Source organism: Oryzias latipes, chromosome 7 (assembly GCF_053564925.1).
Source record: "Oryzias latipes strain Hd-rR chromosome 7, Olatipes_Hd-rR_3.1".
Lineage (NCBI taxonomy): Eukaryota > Metazoa > Chordata > Actinopteri > Beloniformes > Adrianichthyidae > Oryzias > Oryzias latipes.
This window is the reverse complement of record NC_136243.1, coordinates 12,121,365-12,143,820: the sequence shown is the minus strand read 5'-3', so window position 1 is coordinate 12,143,820 and position 22,456 is coordinate 12,121,365. Positions and strand designations below refer to the sequence as shown.

Genomic DNA, 22,456 nt, shown 5'->3' with positions numbered 1-22,456 from the left:
CAAAAGTTTAAAAAATTCTTTTATTCGAAATATTGTGTCATGGCTACAGAACACTTTTCGAACCCAGATGCTGGAACCCAGAAGAAACACAGCGGGAGGCGAGCGTTGGCGGGTAAGAGTTTTAATACGAGGAGCAGAGAGCAGAACGTGAGCAGGTCCAGATGTCGGTTCCGAACTGAAAGACAGAAGTTAGCGGCGTCACTGGTGGATTTCTCCGTAGGCCGATGTTGACGAAGGTGGAGACACTTGATGAGGCAGAGGCTCGTGGTGGGACCGCAGGAGAGGACAGACTGATGAGAACGGCTGGGAACTGATTCGAGCGACCACTCGTGGTACTGGATTCCTGAGGGTGAGTAGAGAGAGAGACAGGTTTAGTCATAGGCTTGACGTAGCGAAAACGAACAATAGCTTGACTTGAGGACCAACTATGCACCATCAGGGGCAACGGACTGGCGAAGACTGATGATCCTGTGGCTCCTTATGAAGGCGGATGAGGTGATGAGGTAAGTGGTCGCAGGTGTTGAGAATCAGCAGCCAAGCGGAGAGGAGAGGGGGAGGAGGCCGACAGAGGCACCATGTCAGTACCCCCCCCTCAACGACCGCCTCCAGGCGGTCAAGGGCGGCGATCAGGGTGGGCACGGTAGAAATCCTCAATGAGAGAGGGGTCCAAAATAAACGAGCGGGGAATCCATGAGCGCTCCTCCGGACCGTAGCCCACCCAGTCGACCAGGAACTGGAATCCACGACCCCTCCGACGGACGTCCAAAATCCGGCTGACGTCATAGGCCGGAGCGCCGTCGATGACCCGGGCGGGCGGTGGGGAAGTGGACGGCGGGCACAGAGGACTGTCCTGGACTGGCTTGATCTGGGAGATGTGAAACGACGGGTGGACCTTCAGGGCTTTGGGCAAACGAAGACGGACACAGGTAGGGTTGATGAGTTTGTCTATGACGTAAGGACCGATGAATCGGGGAGCCAGTTTCTTGGAAGATGCCTGAATGGGGATATTGCGAGTAGAGAGCCAAACCCTCTGACCTGGTTGATAGTCGGGTCCCACCACCCTGCGACGGTTGGCGATCCGGCAGTTGCTCTCCTTGGTGCGGAGGAGAGCGGCCTTCGTCTGAGTCCAGACGCGTTGACAACGCTGGAGGTGATGTTGGACGGAAGGCACTGCCAGATCCAACTCCTGGGATGGAAACAGAGGTGGTGAGTACCCTAGGGCGGCCTCAAAAGGAGAGATCCCGGTGGCAGATGAAGGATGAGTGTTATGGGCGTACTCTATCCATACCAGGAAGGTGGACCAGTCCTTTTCATTCTGTGCCGCCAGACAGCGGAGAGCTGCCTCCAGCTCCTGGTTCGCTCTCTCCGCTTGGCCATTTGACTGGGGATGATAACCAGACGAGAGACTGACCGTGGCCCCCAAGGCCGAGCAGAAAGCCTTCCACACTTGTGACGTGAATTGAGGGCCACGGTCGGAGACAATGTCCATAGGGATGCCATGGTGGCGAAAAACGTGTTTGACCATCAGGTCAGCAGTTTCAGTGGCCGTGGGGAGTTGAGGAAGGGGAATGAAGTGAGCCATTTTCGAAAAACGATCAATAACAGTGAGGACAGTAGTGTTACCGTGTGACGGGGGGAGACCGGTGACGAAATCCATGGCAAGATGGGACCAGGGTCGATTGGGAGTGGGGAGAGGATGAAGCAGACCTGCCGGAGCTGAGGATGAGGATTTTGATCGGGCGCACGTGGAGCAGGCAGCGACATACTCCCGCACGTCCTTTTCCATGGCAGGCCAATGGAACCTTTTGCGGATGAGGTTCAGAGTCCGGTGAACCCCCCCATGGCAAGCCAAGCGGGAAGTATGCCCCCAGGTGATGACCTCGGACCGGAGATCAGCAGGGACGAACAAGGTACCCCTGGGGACAGGAGGGAGGTCATCATTGTCTCTCAGGGCTTGGAGTACCTTGTTCTCGATGTCCCACGTGAGGGTTCCGATGACGCAGGTGGAAGGAAGGATGGTGGCCGGGGCGCGTTCTGATGGACTGTATTTTCGGGACAGGGCGTCAGGCTTGATATTTCGGGATCCGGGTCTGTAGGTGATCACAAAATTGAAGCGGTCAAAAAAAAGACACCAACGAGCTTGCCTGGAGTTGAGTCGTTTGGCTGAGCGGAGATAGGCCAGGTTCTTGTGGTCTGTCCACACGATGAATGGCTGTTCTGCTCCCTCCAACCAGTGACGCCATTCCTCCAATGCCAGCTTGATGGCAAGTAGTTCCCGGTTGCCGACATCATAGGTTCTTTCTGCTGGTGATAGTTTTCGCGAAAAATAAGCACAAGGTTTTAATTTGTCAGTTGAGGCCTCTTTTTGGGAGAGGACGGCACCCACACCGGTATCAGAAGCGTCCACCTCGACAATGAATTGACGAGATGGGTCAGGTTGGATGAGGATGGGTGCGGATACGAAAAGGTCCTTCAGTTTGTCGAAGGCTTGTTGGGCTTCAGTAGACCAGGCAAAGGGATGAGTAGTGGAAGTAAGGCGTGTGAGAGGAGAAGCGATGCTGCTGTAATTCCTGATAAATCGCCTATAAAAGTTGGCGAAGCCTAAGAACTGCTGAAGTTTTTTCCGTGTGTCTGGAGGTGCCCAGTTGGCGACGGCCTCTATCTTAGAGGGGTCAGGTCGGATGCAACCTGCCTCGATGACGTAGCCGAGAAACTGAACGGTTGGAAGATGAAATTCGCATTTCTCGAATTTTACATAGAGTTGGTTTTCCAAAAGCCTCTCAAGCACGAGACGTACGTGATGTTCATGCTGGGCCTGATCATGGGAATAGATGAGAATGTCATCAAGGTAGACGAAAATGAAGCGATTAAGGAAGTCACGGAGAACGTCGTTGACCAACCGCTGGAAGACTGCAGGGGCGTTGGTGAGGCCAAAGGGCATGACCAAATATTCATAGTGCCCTAAGGGGGTTTTAAATGCAGTCTTCCATTCGTCGCCTTCCTTGATACGAACCAGATGGTACGCATTGCGGAGGTCTAATTTCGTGAAGATACGGGCTTGTTGAAGAGAGTCAAAAACAGACGTGATTAAAGGCAAGGAATATTTATCTTTGACGGTGATCTGATTTAGTTCGCGGTAGTCGATGCAAGGCCTGAGTGTCTTATCTTTCTTAGCCACGAAGAAAAAACCAGCCCCCACAGGGGAGGAAGAGGGTCGTATGTGACCTAACGAGAGCGCTTCCTGGATGTACTGTTCCATGGCGCTTCTTTCGGGACCGGACAGGTTGAACAGCCGCCCCTTAGGTAAAGGAGCGCCAGGAAGGAGAGTAATGGCGCAATCGTATGGTCTATGCGGGGGAAGAGCGCTAGCCTTAGATTTGCTGAAAACTGCTTTTAAGTCGTGATAACAAGACGGAATGGAAACCAGATCTACTGAGGCGGGACTCTCGGTATCTATGGGGGGAACACGGGGAACAGCGGACAGTAAACAGTTTGCAAGGCAATAAGGACTCCACTGAGTGACAGATCCCTGAGCCCAGTTAAATTGGGGATTATGTAATCTGAGCCAGGTGAACCCTAACACTATGGGGGTATGGGCGGACTGGGTGATGTAAAACTGAACTGATTCCCTATGGTTACCTGACGTGACGAGGAGAATGGGCTTGGTGCGATGGGTAATACGGGACAGGTGTTGTCCCCCGAGGCCCGAGGCTTCAATGGGGTTTTCTAGGGGCTCTGTGGGGATAGACAAGTGGTTAACTACACGAAAGTCAATTAAGCTCTGTTCCGCCCCAGAATCTACGAGGGCCCTGAGATCATGAACTTGGCGATCGAGGCATAACTTGACAGGTAAATACATGAATTCTTTACCAGAATCTGTGGCAGATAACTCCCCTCGCGGCCTGTCGTCTAGCGAGGGGCTGGGAAGTTTAAACGAACTGGACATCCCGAGACTAGATGGCCTTTAGCCCCGCAGTAAAAACAGGCTCCAGCTTCGCGTCTTTTGCGCCGTTCCTCTTCTGACAGCCTTGAGTGGCCGATCTGCATGGGTTCCTCCATAGTCTTGGAGGGGACAGGACACTCAGCAGCATACAGGCCTGGATCGATCGGTGGAGCGTGGATGGACTTAGTCGGGGGACGTGGAGCCGGATGACCTCGTTCTTTTTGGCGCTCACGTATCCTAACGTCCGACCGGAGAGCGGCGGACACTAACTCCTCAAAGGATCGTGCTTCCGGTTGAGAACAAAGGTGGTCTTTAATTTGTTCATTCAAGGACTGGTAAAAAACGCCTTTGAGGGCCAGATCGGGCCAGCCAGCTTCAACCGCTAGAATGCGGAAATCGATGACGTGATCGCTAACAGCACGGTTCCGCTGTTTGAGTGCGAGCAGCCGCCGGGTTGCCTCTTCCTGTTTACGAGGTTGGTCGAATATCAGGCGGAATTCGCCGAGGAATCGCTCGTAAGACAGGTGAGAGATGGGATTGGCAGAGAGAAAAGCTTGGGCCCACTGGAGAGCTTTACTTCGTAGAGAATTAATGACAAGGGTGATCTTACTGTGGTCGGACTGGTAGAATCGGGGAGCTTGTTGACATATTAACTGGCACTGCAGCAAAAATCCTCCGCAGGCTTCCACCTCCCCGAAGAAAGGTTCCGGTTGGAGTCGGATGTTTTCGGTTGCGGACGGCACTCCGGAAGCGGAAGGAGCTGGGACGACAGGAGTATGGACTGTGGCAGGCGAAACCCGGGAAAACTGGCTGGTTAGTTCATGTAAGGTCTGGGTCATACCATCTAGGCGATGAAAGAGATCCTGCTGGGCAGCCGGCATTTGCGACAGAGCGTCCGCTTGACGTCCCAGCATAATGCCTTGTTGGGAAACGGCTAATCTGAGTCCTTCTGGGTCAGCTGGGTTGGGATTATGGCCAGTCCGTTCTGTCATGGCTACAGAACACTTTTCGAACCCAGATGCTGGAACCCAGAAGAAACACAGCGGGAGGCGAGCGTTGGCGGGTAAGAGTTTTAATACGAGGAGCAGAGAGCAGAACGTGAGCAGGTCCAGATGTCGGTTCCGAACTGAAAGACAGAAGTTAGCGGCGTCACTGGTGGATTTCTCCGTAGGCCGATGTTGACGAAGGTGGAGACACTTGATGAGGCAGAGGCTCGTGGTGGGACCGCAGGAGAGGACAGACTGATGAGAACGGCTGGGAACTGATTCGAGCGACCACTCGTGGTACTGGATTCCTGAGGGTGAGTAGAGAGAGAGACAGGTTTAGTCATAGGCTTGACGTAGCGAAAACGAACAATAGCTTGACTTGAGGACCAACTATGCACCATCAGGGGCAACGGACTGGCGAAGACTGATGATCCTGTGGCTCCTTATGAAGGCGGATGAGGTGATGAGGTAAGTGGTCGCAGGTGTTGAGAATCAGCAGCCAAGCGGAGAGGAGAGGGGGAGGAGGCCGACAGAGGCACCATGTCATATTGCTTTAAAAAAGGAAGTTTTTAAATGATTTAACTAGATCTGCAAGGCATGTTGTCTTTAAGCCAGTTGTTACGTCCCATGAAAAAGTTTGATGGTTTTGTCTTCTATCAAGTGTAAGGATTTAAAGAAACTACAGACATCAATGGAATCTATAGACAGAACACTGTAGTAAATACTTAAAAACTGAAATTTTGTATTTCTGCTGTATAGATGACTTTCGAGAAGTTTCTTCAGCTTTAATTGGCCGTGTTTAGACTGTAGACCGTTTTTCACTAGTGAAATAAGTTGTCAGTACCTCAGAGTTTCATTAAACTAACCTTTTCCTCATTTGGTTTTGCGCTTAGTTAAATGGTAATTTGTTAATATTAGTGGGTCCCTGTTTTCTTCTCTTTTTTAGTGACAGGATCTCACTGAGCCCCTAAAGGGTCACTGAAAAAACAAAAAAAAACTAACGGGTGAGCGCCCGTTAGTTTTTTTCAAGGTTCGCTTTTTTTTTTAACTTTGCCACCATAATTGTTTTCTTTTTTTTAATGGCCCTTTAGGGGCTCCATAGGATTCAAACTTCTAAAAGTATTTAATTTGTAATTTTTATTTTGATTTCTTTCAAATATTTTTTTTCTACATTTATTAATAAAAGCGGTAAGAATCCAATAATTATTATGACATTATAAGATGTTCAGAAATAACATCCAGAGTTGCAGAAGAGTCGTTGGTGATATTATTGTAAAAAAAAATCTTGAAAAAAATGCTTCTAAGAAAGCATGTTAGCTACAAAAAAAAATCCAAAATGTCAGCAATTTGTAAATATGGCAGCCGTACGCTTAATTGTTAGAAAAATATTCAATGTCTACTTGCCGCAATATGGACTGTTCATGCACAAAATGCAGTCTTTCAATTAAAGGGGTACCTACAGAATACTATTATATGTATAAATTATATATATTTTTTTTTTTGAGGCCAATGAGCTTTTCTGGAAATTTGCTGCTTGTACCACAAAATGCAAAATGCATGTAATAACCAGCTCCACCATACTGTATATTTGTCATAGAAACATGGAGAACAAATGAGTGAAAAATCAACCAACAGAAGCAAGCATTTGAATTTGGAAGAAGACTTTTGGGACAGAAAGTGTCAGCAGCCTCCTCCTGGGATTTTCTTTTTTAACCATGAAGCAGATAAGAGGAGCCCAGCAGTCTCAGACTCATTTATTTCCTGTATAGAAAAATGCCTCCTGGGGAACAAGCAATACACAAAGAACTGGACACGCACCAAGAATGCTGCTAAGCATTCCAGCAGGATTCACACAGATGGAGAGGAAAACAACCTAGTTTTCCCTTTTGCCCTTAACCTAATCAACCCCGTCTACCGGATCTGCATGGAAATTCTGTGTCTGCATAACTACATGATTAATAGCAGTTCTTTAAATTTGGAGGAATCCTGAACTTGTCTTCTTCACAGAATCCAGCTGACTACTGTAAAGTGACATTAGTGCAAAACTAAACAGGTAGAAACTGGATTGACCTGGTACAGCAGTGGGTTTGAGCTCATCAGACTGATCATGGTGAAGCGAGGCTGCATGGGTGTCAGATCCAAAGTTCAGATTTTCTGTTTGCGAGTGTGGACAGTTGTTGGGGGTCAGAGGTCGGCGGCCGCGGGGACCCGGAGCTTCCTGACAGCCCGGTGGATGAAACTGTCCTTGAGTCAACTGCTTCTGGCTCGGAGACGCAGCAGACGGAGGAGGCTGTGTGAGAGGCGTGTGGGATCACCCGCGATGCTGGGGTGGGGGGCTTTGGGGAGGAGGAGGGGGACATAAGGGAAAGGAAATTTCCTGACGGGAGAGAAAAGGGACCCGGTGACCTTCTTACTGTAGCTGCTGTCACTTCTGCAGGCTCCGTTCCACACGGTGATGTAGCCTGACGGGATTCTCTTGATGGTCACTCAGTAAAAGGGTCTGGAACTCTGGCGTTCTTCCATTTGGACAGGAAGTAGAGATGATGATGGTCTTTTCTGACTGCTGGTTAACAATAAAACCTTTTACTACGTTTGACCTTTTGTGATGATAAATTTGTGGCTTTCACCTCATTATTTGGGGAGAACGTGTCTGCTAATATTAGCTCTACAAATATTTATGAATAAAATCAGAAATCTGGAATTAGATCCCTAGTAAAAACAATCCGTCTGGTGCTACTTTATTGTCCCACTTAGAGATCAAAAGTATCATAGAAAAACTACTTCATTCTTTATTCTTTCATTTGGAAACCACTTTTAGAATAGTACTTTTTCATTGTTTTTTTTTTTATAATTAAAATGTATTTAAGAGCCAAATATTTTTGTTATCCACGTATTTGTCAGAACTGAAGTCCAAGATAAGTTTAGTGCTGTGCAACATGCAGAACTACTTGTTTTTTTAGATTAGGTCCTGATATAAATTAAAAATAAATAAATAAATAATAACGTTTCAAGCTATAGGTCATACTTTATTTCAACATCTTAAAAAAATAGTATTTTCAAAGATAAAGAAACTGAAAACAAGTCGGAAATGAAATAGATATCATAGGGCTTTAGAACATGCTTAGCTTGCCTTTAATTCTTTAAAAATCTGCAATGTCCTGTGTTTTTCTCTAAGAGTTGAAGGTTTTATAGCTTCTTTTTTAAAGGTAAAGATAAAATGTAAATGTAAAAAACTAGTGGCGAACACACTTGTGTTCAAATCTAAAATTCCAAAATCAGTGCCCTTGAAATTTCCCAGAAGTCTGTGAAAAACCAGAAGCATCGATGCTGACTACATTGGCGAATATAAACCACAAAGCATTAAGTTTGAACAAACTGTTGTTTGAACAAATGTATGTACCGTAAATGTGTTTTATATTCCTTATCAGAACAAAGTGGATTCATAAACAGTCTTTGTAAAAATCAGTGATGTTATATTTGGCAAGAAGTAGTCAGCATCTGTCTGAATTGCATCAGAATCCAGGGCACTAGGCAGTCAGGCACTATATAATGTTTCAAACTTTTAAAATTTGAGAAACATTTATTAAATAGGCTAAATAAATAAATAAAATCCACCTTTGAGGTAAGAAAAAATGTTATTACCAAGGAAAAAAAATTCTAGTTACTTTTTAAACTATGATTATCTTGCTTTTTAAAAAACTTTCAAAGTTGTTTTAAATGCCATAAATATTTTTTTTTTCTTGAAACAAGGGTCTTTTTTTTTATTTTTTAAGATTCAGGCTTTGCTGTGTAGTCCATTAGGTGTTAGGTAGTAGTGAGGGAATTTGGACACAACCAGAGAAATTCTACTAAAAACGTCTAAAGTCTTTAAATAACATCTGCTGGACAGCTTTGTTCACTTCTGGTTAAAGTAGTCGTCCGCACTTCCACGGATTTAGCCTTTTTGGGTCTAACTGCCGTCTGAAAAGCGACGTACTTATTAAAATGATTTGCCATCATATATGGTCTGAATTAGGAGCTCTAATTTCCAAAAACGCAAGCTAAATGGAGTCTCCATTAAAGCAACTGCAGAGATAAGCTGAGAGGTGGACAGGATTTGGTGTCGGTGGGGATTTTTCTCTGAGGGGGATTTCTCAGCTGTCCGTGGCTCTGGCCTCTCTGTGTCATCTGAAATTTCACGCAGCTCTCCACAAAGCCTCCTCTCCGTTGGAGTGTCGCTCACGGGGCTTCTTTTTCCGTCACAGTAAATTAAAGCTGACCCTGAGCGGGTGTGCTCAGATGTGCCTCTGTACTTTGGCGGCGAGACGTGTTGACGGGCCTGGATTCCATATTTGAGCGTGGACAAACTCCTGGTAGTTTGACTAGCCAAGAGCGAGACGACCAACCCGGTCCTTGCATCAGTCAGATTGTATAGACCTCAAAATTGATCGATGTGTTGATGCATTCGGTCACTTCTATAGTTACACTGCAACATTGGGAGTGGGGTCATCTGGACCCCACAAGATATTTTCAAAATATTTTCTTCACTATAAGGCGTACTTAACCCTTGTGCTATCTTGTGGGGTCAAGATGACCCCACTCCCAACGTTAACGGGCCTTCAAGGTCGTTAACCCCACATGACAGTGCACTGAACCTTTTCACACATTTTGACCCCACAAGATAGCACAAGGGTTAAAGAAAATTAAGGTTAAAATTGCATTTCTGAGTATTTTTTGTTCAAATTGTTGTGAATCCGAAGCAGAAAAAAATGCTGATGCATCCGCTTACTGACAAATAAATCCGTGTCCGTCTTTGTTTTCCTCGTCTGAGCTGGCATCTGGCTCAAAACTGTATATGTGAGGATGGCGCCAAAATTGCTCGCCGTTTTTGTTAGGTGGGGGGTGTGAGGGGACGTAAGCTAGCGGGGGATGATTGGAAGATAATCTGCGCTCACAGTTTAAAATTTATATTTTATTAAACTACTGTCACTCTGCAGAAACTATGTTCTAGAAAACAACACAGTTTTTAATTTGGGCTAAAAACAGCATAATTAAAAGACCACTGAGGACACCTTTAAAATAGATCAAAAGATGAATGAATGGAGGGAGACTTGAAAACCTTGCCTTTGGACAATCAACATATTCAACCTGGTTGGAAGTTGTTTTAATTATGTTTGCTCTACATGTTTTCAAGATTTTCTCATAATCAGCACACTCAATAATTTTTTTGTCTCATCAAGAGCTCCCTACATGTCTGAAGCGAAATGTCTTTTTTACGGGTATATTGTAGTTTCCTCTGGCCTTTCCTCTGTGCATCGATGTTTCCTTGTTTGATATGTTTTAGTGTATCCTTGAACACTGCCAATAAAAAAAAGTAAATGTCAAGTTGACTTTTTTTCAAGTCATGGAGACTGTAATATTTTCTGATTAGAATAGCCATGTGTAAACTCTGTATCATTCAGTTTTACAATCTTCTTGTGTTAAAATCTTCCCAATCACAACACAAGCCCGTGTTTAGAGCAGGACTTCTCTTAGTTTTTATAGAGGAGGACCAAATTAGGAACTCGACATTAGACTGGGGGCCAATTTTGGTGAAAAAAAAATGGATAAACAGAAAAAGTTGTGTGTGTCATTTGTACAAAGAACCCGGCCCTCCAGATGATTTCCCGGAGGTTGCTGCCCAGATCTGCTACTCCTTTTGTATTTGTGTCATTTGACAGATTTAATTCTTCAAACTTTCTGTTTTGTTCTGGACAAACAATATCAGCTACTTTCCGCATACATTCTTTTTACAAACTCCCCGTCACTAAGGGCTTGCTACACCAGACCATTTCCAAAGCCGCAACGTAGCTAGCTTCTGTCACAGCTTCACTGGATGTAGCCAATTTTACAGCATACATGTACAGCATAGCCTCGTTGTAGTTGATGGAGCTTATTGTTGCACTCCTCGACGGTAAATTTGTCACAGTTTTTATGATTTGTAACATAGTAAAAATTTATATTGCATACTTTGAACAGAGTATTTATCTGCTTGCAAATAAAGCACGTGACTTTATCCAGCCCATAAGGTACGACAAAGTAAGCCCCCGGGCCACACTTTGAGAACCCCTGGTTTAGAGGATCAGATGCAAAAGAGAATTTAGCTGTGAATCCTAACATAGAACAGTAGTCACATAGGGTGGAGCTGTCAGAAACTGGAGGTGCAGGAGCCAAAATGCATGAAACTGAGCTTGGTGGCACAAACATTAACATTTCATATATAAACTTAAATGGGACTAAAACCATGGAGAAACAAAAAGCAGATGACCTGACAATGTAGAGCTGAAAACCAGACACTTTTATACTCTGAGGACAATTGACAGAAATGAAAACAACTGTGGATGATTAACAATGACCTGGAATAATAGACAAAGGGCAGACTAAGACCAGACCTATACCACAGAATACTCACAGCAACAATATGATAATAAGATGAAATATTATAAATATTTCAGCCTTTAGGGGATTAGGGACAGGATACCTGTGGTTATACCATGGTCCAGGTAAGTATTCATTTTGTATTGGTTGTTGGGTGTGTGTTAAAAAGTGATAATCCACAGTCATAATCGCACACCTAAAAAAGTAGTTCCGGTCACCTGGCTCAAATGTTCTATATCACTGCGCTGGCATCTTTAAAAGAGCCTTTAGCTTCATCATCTGGACAAAAACAAGCAGTAAGAGGTGAACTTTCTCTCTGAACTGATGCTTTGTTTAACCCTTTTGTGACGATCAGCATTTATATCGTTTTCCTTTGCCACCAGAGTCGAGGTCGTTGCTGACCATGACAATGCACCGCACAACGAATCAAATAGTCTACTTCAATATAATAACATGAATAAAGTACTAAAAATTGATTAAATGTTTATTTCTTTTGTAAGTGACCATGGTAAAAGTGGGAAAATGCTCTTCAAGGCGTCGTACATTAATTTTGGATCATTAATGGCGGCCATTATCCCTTACCTAAATTATTACCATTTGTATTGAACTTGATTCAATTTAATTATGCCTGCAGCACATTGTGCCAACATAAATAGTCGGCAGTGTTTTATGGCTTCAATGTCTTCCAAGTCTGTGATACAGTGAACGAACTCATGTTGACAATAAATTTGGTTACATAAAAAATAACAATTGTATCACTTTTATCCTCATAGGTCACATAGCTGGGTCTATTAGTACTTAATTTTAAAGTTTCACGTAATTTTTATATTGTTTAAAGGACAAAAAAAAGGGTTTTTGCTGCCTTTTTCTGACATTGAGCCCCCACCCCTCTAAAATCCCGTCCACGTCCCTGTTAACTAGTTTACTGTACTTTTCTGGGGTTTTTTTGTTATTGTGAAACTCTGGTTGTGTAACTCATGTTTTGCTTACGTATTTTTAAGAGGGTAGCCATCCAACAGGGCTTTTTAAGGTGACAAACATTATTAATAAACACTGTTGCAGCTCTAAAGTCAGCGTATTTATGAGTTCCTGTGGCCTTTTTGCTCAAAAAGCAAAGACACTTTTAATTTTTCGTAATACAGTCATGTACTCTAGATGTGATGGTGCACTCTGAAAGTCTTCTTCATGCATCACGTCTGAAATTTTGAAGGTGTTTAGCTTTGACGCCGCAGCTCCGAGTGCTGACAGTGACGATAACAGCCTTCCTACCTGTCCCTGTCAACCCACACAAGACCTCGCAGGGATCCTCACGGTTGAAAAGCGTCTGCAATTGAGCGACATGAATAATGGCTGTGTGCGAGGAGACTGGCTGACACGGGAGCTTTCTCCTCGCAGAGCGTTTGGAGCCTGTTTATGTGGCCGTTTGAACTTGACACTCAGGGATTTGAGAGGAATCCTCGGAGCATCGTCACTGCTAATGCTAACAGAACCGCACAAGAACTTAGCGCTGTGTAAAAGCTTCATATCAGGGCTGTAGTTTTTTGTTTTCTATTTTGAGTAATTACTTTATTCGTAGGAAAAATGTAAGAAGTTGTTGAAAGTGGAACCTGGAAATAGATTTTGATAATCTGTTTAAGTTTGTTATAAAGGAGCCTTTTTGCTTTTTTGAGGCCACGTCTTTTCTGATTGGTCAGTCTATCTGTTGCAACTGTTGACTGGACATCAGAACTGGACTGAGAGACTCCTCCCACCTCTTGCGTTTCTAACAGGAAGTACCCAATGGCTCCAAGAACTAAACGTACTGTATATAGAGAAATAAGCAGCTATTACTCAGTCATTCTATTTATCAGAACAAACATTCTTTCTCCATTTCCTTTTTTTAAATGATATTTTTCCTGTGGTTCAAGTTACAAACTGAGCAATCGAAGGTTTTGAACATTATGACAGATTCTCCAGAGCCCACTTTCAAGTTATAGGGGTGTGGCCTCCCTACAAGCTCACTCCGGATTGTTGAGAGTAGTTGCTATAGAAACGTTGACTCAGACAGATTTGGAGCAAACCCTGATTTTTGACGATGTCTGGCTCCACTATTGCAGCTTTGCTATTGTGAAAAAGTGGCGACTGAATTGACTTCATTTCCATTAGAAGTGAAAGTCAGTCATGTCCTGTGGGTGACGTCAAACTCACTCGCTCCAGTTCTCAGACACAGTCAATGGGACCAACAAATGAGACATATAGGCTACAGGCACTTTTCAGGAGAAATTACAGCTGCTGGGGTTTCTGCACCAAATTCCAATCCAGCACATCCCAGAAGTGAGACGTGGTCAAGTTAAACTCCAATCCCCCAAGGTCCTCTTCTCCCCGTGTATCAGCTTCCAGACAACAAAGGCAGAATGAACTGCCAAAGGGCAGAGATAAGGCTGTCCGGGATGACAGCACATGCTGGCTGGATGGCTCCAAGAGTTGGGTGTGTAAAATGTTTTCTCCTCGTGTTTCTTTCTACAGAAGGAAAAATGTTTATTTAAAGTCCATTTCTTTTATTCATTTTCTTTTAAGATAAAAAAAACGAGTTTTCCAGAGTTTTCTATTAGGACAAAAAAACAAAAGACCATGATCCTCCAGCTATCGTCCAATTACAGATATAATTCAAGTACCGGGGTTGCTTTGTTTTGATCATATGTCAGGTCAGGATGCAGAGGTCTTTTATACTCACCCGAAAAGGTCTGTGTGGGACTTTTGTTGAACGGAAAATTTAAAACAATGCCTTCACTTCTGGAGGATTCTGAGAAAAGAGACGCTCATAATAGGTTTTCCTCTTTTCTGTGAACTGTCCAACCCCTTTGAAGATGTTACGATGGTCCAACACACTGTCCCTCCCCTGCTGTTCCCGAAACAAAGGGCCTCAGCTGGAGGGGAATAAAAGCCAACACGGCGGGAAGACGTCCTGTCAGCAGGGGAACTCATGCTAGATCAGTGGAGACGAAAGGAGGGCTTCTCACAATTAAAGAGTGTGATTATGGAAGGTTTGTGATGCAAAAACAAAGAAATTAAAACTAGATTCGGAATGTGATTCAGAGCCAATTAGATCATATCGTAACTGAAGTTATGTTCCCTATGAGGACAACCTAGACCCCATCTTCCATTCTGGACACAAACCAAGAAGAAGAAAAGGCTGCAGCTTGACATTCAAAAGACTGAAGGTAGGTTACAGAAGGAGCAATTTCTTATTGAAGACCCCCCCCCCCCCAAAAAAAAAACCAAAAACAAAATATATATATAGGTGAAATCAGTCAACTGTTAGATGCTTCAAAGCTGTAAAACTCCTTATTACACGCTTCACACACTTTTCTCAGACAGACACGAACATTTTCACACTTTTCTCTCTTGTTTAAGCTCTCAAAGTTCAAACCTTCGTAGAAAAATAACTCCAGGATTATAGAATAAAAATAAAGATTTTCTTTGCAAAGCTGTAAACATCTTGTACCGGAAAGAAGACACAGCAGGAAGATGACAATCACATTACCCAGTGCTGTTAAAAGTTGCACTAAAAAGTCTATATAATGCAAAGCCACTTCAATTAAACTGTGTTTTCTCAAGCAACCTCTGTGTACCATATTTCTTACTCATATCTTTTGTAGAACAGGGTTGGGGGTAGGGGTGTTACATAGGTCATTTTGCTTCTGAGCTCAAACTTTTACATATTTATGTGTTTGGCTTCATTGATTGGCAGGTGGGTGTGTCTTTGGAGGAACCCAACAGAACTTTATTTTGTCTCCCCAGTTGATTTTCTTTTTTTTAATGTTGTCAATGTGGGAGGAGCAAGTCTTCAAGCTTCATTTAATGTCCATGTAATATCCAACAAGTGACATCAGACATTATCAATGTATGAATGTGTATTCGGCAAACCCGTCTTCCTAAAGGCTAGTTTAAGAACTAAAGCAGCTGGAGCCAGGTCAGTTCACTCATTGGCCACTTGGCGGCTTGCTGCACATGCAAACAAACTCTGGTTTCACACACTTTCTCCATCTTTGTAATTATACTCCAAATTCATTATTTCTAACCAGTTAGAAATTAAAGTGTAACATGTTTCCGCGTGTGCTATTACACCCTTTTTTTGCCCACGCAAATCTTCAGCAAATCCAGCCCCCAAGAATCAAAAATGTTAAGCTGTTGATCAGACATTAGCATGTAGAATTGCCTGCAGGACATTTTCTCAGTCTGGTTCCAAACCGTTGGACCCCCCCCCCCCCCCCCCCCCCCCCGGCTAGGAGAAAACCCCGACCTTGATGAAAGCTGAGACTGATGAAATCCATAACAAAACAAGCCCAGACGAGAACAAATGTCAAGGGCACAGTAAGTAAGAGAAATCTTCTATTTTTTTCTTCCTCCATATCCTTTTGAACTTTGCTTTTGCACTTGGGTTAGCGTTGGAATACAAATAATTAAAAAAGTCTGTTTCTTCACTTGGGATGCCCACAACTGCGGCTGCCAATACTGAAATATCCACTTCTCACCAGAGGTGTGATAAGGTTAATGAGAGAACTCCAGATTTCCTCTGCGCAGATCAGACAAAGTCGTTTCTGGCGTAATGAAAGCAAAAATAGAACTGTTGAGGTTGAAACGGCTGCTAAATTCCCACTCCCTCTATTACCTTCCTGTGTTGCAGAGAGAAACTAAATGCAGAGAGCTAATGATGCAGGGAAAGTGAGTCAAGACGGAGTGTTGGAGAGTGATAGAGAAGCCATAGGGGGAAAAAAAGCTATTGTTGCTTCTCTTTAGACAGATAGGTAATGGAGTAGAGCTTTGTGAACATGTTGCTGCCTCTGGATACTGTCGCTTCTGACAGCATGAGACTGGATACACTTCAAGGCATAGCTCAGCACTGTATTTTCACATTGATGGTTTTTTTTAGCCACATCAGTCTGATTCTTACATGTTGCAAACAAAGTTGGGTGTTTTGTAAATACGCCAATGCAGCTAACATGTAGTGGTGTCGGAATGTTTCTTTTTTTATGTGTTACCAAAATAGTTGGGAGTATGCATAGTCACAGTAATGCTTGTTTGTACAAATGGGCTATCAGTCAGTTTTTTTTAAAGTTGCAAACAACGTCGGGTTATTTGTAAGTACGCTACCACATCTAACATCTGGCTGTGTCAGACTGTGTTTTTTTATGTCTAACTAAAAAGGTGGGTGTTAGCTTTGTCCCAGTAATGTTTAAATTTAGCTGTATATGTCTTTTTTTTAACATGTTGCAAACAAGGTTGAGAGTTAATCGACTGACCCTAACTTTTGTTTTTAGTGGTGTACGTTTTTTACGTGTTGCAATAAACATTGGGTGTTTTGTAAACACGCTAATGCGGCCAACTTGCTGTGTTCCAAATAGAGGATGGGCGTTAGCGTAGTTAGCGTACTTCCATTAATGTTTGTTTTATCAGTATCAGTCTGTCCATGTGGACAAACATAGCTACTACACATTTTAGCATGAGACTGAGTTGGTTTCCAATGTGTTGCAATCAATGTTGGGAGTTTTGTGAACACGCTAATGCGGCTAACTTGTTGTGTTACTAATAAGGATGGGAATTAGCATACTCACATTAACGTTTGTTTTAGCAGTATTAGTCTGATTTCTACTTGTCGCAAACAAAGTTGGCTGTGTGGAAACACGCTAACGTGGCTAACTTGTAGCAGTGTCAGAATGTGCTGTTTTACATCTTACTAACAAGAAATGACTTTGTCTCATCGGAAAATTGCAGGTTTGATTCCCGCCTTGTGTTGAAGTGTCCTTGGGCAAGAATGTGTGTAAATGGGTTTGTGACTGTAAAGTGCTTTGGGCCTTCAAGGAATGTAGAAAGCGCTATACAAGTATACACCATTTCAAGGTTGAGAGTTGTCATAGTCACAGTGACCTTTGCTTTAGCTGTATCCATCTATACATAAAAGACTTGTTGTCATAAAAAATCCGGGCGGGCACAGACTGCAATTACTATTTTCTTCTCCGTGATCAAATTTCAAACGGATGGCACTTCCATGTTGTTACATGTTACATGTTTTGTAAATACGTTTTTTTTTTTTACATCTTACGTTCTCTAAACACAACTAGCCTGTGGCAGTGGTGGGCTGTGTTTTTCTAACGTGTTACCAACAAAGTTGGGAGTTAGCGTAGTTACAGTGAAGTTTGATTTAGCGGTATCCGTCTGCTTGTTTTTTACCTGTTGCAAACAAGGTTGGAACTTCCAGGTATTGTAAATACGCCAACCCGGCCAAAGCTTCTAATGTGTAGCGTGTCACCAACAAGTGCCAGAGTTACTGTGAAGGCCTCTTAAATAATATCTAACTCTTGTCTCACATAATGCGGCTTATAGCTTGGTGTGCCTTATATATGACATACGTTTGAAAATAGACCATTCATTAACTGTGGGCCTTTTGACCCAGTGTGCCATGAAGTGCGGAAAGAACAGTCTTAATGATCACTCCCATGCCATGGAGGAGAGGGTTATCACTATCCCACTGACCATCATGAACTGCAAACCTGTTTTACCATCAGTATTATAGGAGAGGAATCAATGTCAGTGTGAAGATCCACAGCTGGGTTTCAGGCGATAAGTACAAAGGTCGTGGAGAAGCATCTGAGAATGCAGTGAACGGCCTTTTATTTATGGGGAGGAGGTGGTTCAATGGATGATGCTCAGGTGTCTGAGAGGGAGCTGAAATGCAGCGAAGTCTCCGCCGCTTCAAAATCAATGTGGCATGCGTACCCTTTTCCATGCGCTCCAGCGCACCGCTCTGCCGTGGCGTGCATCCACAGGCTGCGCTGCCACACTGCATCCTCCTGTTACGATTGAGCTGCGGTTCGCACGCAAAAACAGGACGGTGTGAGGCTGTCTGTTCCTAGAAGTTTAATTAAGGTTTGGGGTTTGATGTCAGGGAGCAAAGTCAAGCCAAAGACTTTAATTCAAATAACCCCCTACCCATTACCCTCCTCTACATTTTTTTTAACCTGGTTACCACAGCAACCCTGTAGTTACAGGGAGTGTGCACTTTCACTGTTGGCTGTGATGAATTGATTCATCTTTGGCAAGAATATTCCACCTCACTACACAACACAAAATAACACACATTTGGGCAGGAACTTACGCTCCGATAGACTGAAATGTTGTTAAAAGTTTTATTATTCAGAAAGACTATGAATTATCAGAATGGCACATTTTCAAAATGACTGTTTTTTTTTGTTTTTGTTTTTTTTAACTTGTCCTGTCCAACAGCTAGGCAGACAGATGAGAGCTGAGGGCCTCTTGTGTTGGACATATTTTACTTTTACAAGAGGGGTTATTAATCTTCAGACAAACCAAAGGTATGTCTGAATAAATCCTTTTGTAATTGAGGCCAAACTTTATTAATTTCAATCATGTTTGAAAATCTTTGGTGTTGGACCGGACGGAAAAGGAATGAGGGGAAGAAGAGAGAGGGACGTTAGAGAGAGGGGGGGGGGGGGGGTAGGAGGGTGATAATAGGAGGGGAAGGGGGGTAAGACCATGAAGCAGCATAAAGCAACAAGTTTACTGGTTGTTAATCATTATGGTAAGGTTCAAATGTAGTACAAAAAGGGCGGGGCCTATCCACACACACACTCAAATGTTATAAACACACCTGCTAGCTGCAAAAATGTCCACCTGTCGACATGTACACAAAACAGATAGTGTTCACACGCATAGTTATGCCTTAAAACCAACTAGTGTGAAATATTTCAGTCATTCAATCATGCAAACTGTTATTGCAAAGGTGAGCTAACACCTGTGCTCAGGTGAGTGTTTATGTTCTTCTAAAATGGATGGTGGAACGTGACAAGAAGGAGGGAGAGTGCCCAGCCATCCCCACCCCAAGACCCCCACCGCAGCAGCAGCGGCAGCCGAAATCCCCCCAACGCCACACGGGAACCGGCAGGGAACAACCGCCGCCCGGGCGACCAAGCCCGCCACCCAGGCCAGGGCCAGCAGAACGGCCGCAAGGCCCCCAGAGCCAGAGAGCAGGGAGGCGCGGAGGGAAAGAGAGCGCCGCCCCAGCCCAACCAGTAGAGCAGCCCCCCCCGCCGCGCCGGGAGCGCCCAACGCAGGGCCCCTCCGGAGAAGGACGCCCACAGCCCCAGACGAGCACTCCACCACCACCCAGGAGTTCCGGGCATCCCCCCGCCCCCACCCCAGGTACGAGCCAGGACCCCCCAAGGGAGACCCGCTCCACACTCCAGGCAGCCATCCGCCCGGCCCACGGTTGGTCCGGGGAGGAGCAAGGCAGGGGCCCGCCGCCCCCGCCCAGGAGGGGGAACCCCGGGGAAAAAAGAGGGCCCACAAGGGGTGTTATAAATACGGCCCGACCAGGCTCGGCCATGTTGGAAGTTTGGCGGGGCCCAGCGCTCAGGGGCAAGGACCAGGACCCACCCCCCAGGGACACGAACACCCCCGGCTCAGGTGTAATATGAACCCCCCCACCGTGCGGAGAGAGCACCGCCGGGCCCAGGGAGCCAGCACCCAAGGGACACGGCCGCCATCGCCAAGGGGCCCGCACCCCCCACCAGGGAAGGGGTAGGGGACAGATGGACCCAGGTCCCACCTTCCTTGCAAAATGTGTGTGCGTGTATGTGTGTTTGAAAGGGTGTGTGTGTGTGCATGTGTGTGTGTTTACGTTGGAATGTATATGTTGAAGGGGGAGGGGTGTGTGTACTAAGGGGGGTGCAGTTAAAATTGGCGAGTAGGGCACTAAGGGGACATCTCCTGATTACTCACAGTGATGTCCCCTCACCCTCCCCACCAAGGGGCCCTAAATGTCTAAGGTGCGGTTAAAATTGGCGGGTAGGGTGCCAGGAGGACATCTGCTGCTTGCTGGCAGTGATGTCCAAGCACCCCCCCTACCAAGGACCCTACATGTCTAAGGTGCAAATAAAACCGAAAGAGGGGGGGCCCACTCCATACGACAACCATAGGAGGGGGGCCACTGCCAAGTAGCCCCCCCCCCAAGGCGCATCGCAGGCTAGACCCCCACCCCCTCACCCTAATATGAGGTTATATGAGGAAGGGGGTAAGTTGGGGACAGCTGGTAGACTGTCCCCCGGTGGTCAAACAGCTGTCCCCCAGCCCCCCCCCCCCCAGCAAAGGGGCCAGGGCCACCCAGCCCAGGGGCCCCACCCCCAGAGGCGCCGACACCCCAGGCCCAGCACCACCCACCCCACACAGAGAGAGAGGAGCCAGAAAGCGTCGCCCCCCCCGGAGCAAGCCCAGGCCCCCACCCCCAAACGCCGGCCCTAGAAGAGCTCTGGTCAGGCCTCGACGGGACCGAGGCAGCCAACCGGCCGGGGAAACCGCCGATGGCCTCAGCGGAGACCCCGACCCGTCAACCCCCCCTGCCCCGTACCAATAGTGCCCCCCCCCCCCCCTCCCCCAGAATGCCCCCCCACAGGACAGGGCCGAAATGACTGTTTTTGGAACAAAACTTTCATTTTTTTATCATAGAACATATATATATATATATATATATATATATATATATATATATATATATATATATATATATTTCCTACAAATAAAAAAGCTACAACACGACGCAAACCTTTTTTTGACAATGAAAGGGAAACCGAGGGAAGAAAATGTATTATTTCTGCTCACCCTTCAGCATATCCCTACGGGAGTCACCACAGGGCTGGGGACCGGCCTAGGGACCGGCACAGGGGGACCCAGACTTGAAGCCCCCTTGTGGCTTCATGGTCAGGCAACAGTGTGAACGGTCTTGCCCAAGGACCCATATTGGATGAAGATTATTGGGGCCTGTCATTAAATTTCCCTGTCATTAAATTTGGACTTTTTTTTTTTGTAATTATATATTATTAACTTTTCAAGAAAAGAACACAACACAAACCGGTACAGCACAGTAGATAGCTAATAGTAAAAAGTACACACACAATGTAGTACTTACAAATACAAAATGTGATAAGATAAGGCTGCCACGTCTTGTTGAAATTGTCAGAGTTACCCTTTAACAGAGCACTAAGGTGTTCAATTGGAAAAACTTTAAAAGTCTCTTTGTGCAACAGATAGAGGTTTCATTTGTTTCCATTGTAGTAGTATACATCTCCTAGCCAGGAGTAAAAGTTTTTGGAGCAACCTCATCTGTCCAGGTAACACAGGCAACCTCCCTGACTGGCCTAAAAGAAACAAAATAGGGTCCAGGCCAAAGGATCTATGGAAAAAAGGGCGGAGCTCCGTAGCAACATTCTGCCAAAATCTGGAGATGAACTGACACTGCCAAACACAGTGGTAGTAAGATAAATTTGGACTTTTTAACCAGGGTTCTCTATCTCTTGTCCAAAGGTGGCTGGAATAGGCTGAAACCCCCTCAGCAGTGTTTAGCAATATCAGGTTTTTATGAGAAACAAGTCTAAAGAATAAATGGACGCTCGGGCATCTAGTCCGTATGCCTCCAGGATGCCTCCCTGGAGAGGTGTTCCGGGCATGTCCCACTGGGCGGAGGCCCCGGGGAAGAACCAGGACACGCTGGAGAGACTACGTCTCTTGGCTGGCCTGGGAACGCCTCGGGGTTCCCCCAGAGGAGCTGGAGGAAGTGGCTGGGGCGAGGGAAGTCTGGGCATCTCTGCTTAGACTGCTGCCCCCGCGACCCGGTCCCGGATAAGCGGAGGAAGATGGATGGATGGATGGATGGATGGTGTGTGTGAGTGAGGGGGGGTCTTGGCCAGCACACATTTTTGTCCAAGCAAGCTGCTTTTACAGGTGCATGCTGGCATTCAGGGGGTTTAGTCCACTCCTAAAAGTGCAGTGTGAAAGGCAAACTACAGTGAAATAAGTGTAATTTGTTTTGTTTTTTTAACATTTGCCATCTAAATCCTGATCCATGACTTTATGTTAGGCAGTGGTGGAACATTTTATGTGGGGGGCGGTAGCAGGGCGAAAGACCTTTAAAGTGGGTGCAAATGAGCAGACTGAAAGGCCATTACAAATGAAAGGATTTAAAATATATTTCGAACAGCTTGTTTTGATGAGTCCTCAATCTTTGTCAATACTAATATTCACTCAAAAATTGGGGACCAAGAGGTGGGGCAAAGCTTTTTACTGTAGCTCCGCCCCTGAT

At 45.3% G+C, this 22,456-nt stretch overlaps 1 protein-coding gene and 1 long non-coding RNA gene across 2 annotated transcripts in view; both read right to left on the bottom strand.

Moving 5' to 3' along the window:
• Nucleotides 1–22,456, bottom strand: part of syt6a (synaptotagmin VIa) — a 162,437-nt gene that overhangs the window by 45,655 nt on the left and 94,326 nt on the right. The window lies entirely within an intron of this gene.
• On the bottom strand, nt 5,000–6,154 carry LOC144994050 (uncharacterized). The gene is made up of 2 exons (XR_013657429.1): nt 5,328–6,154; nt 5,000–5,237 (listed from the first exon to the last, which is right to left on the bottom strand). It is a non-coding gene; the product is annotated as an uncharacterized LOC144994050 (long non-coding RNA).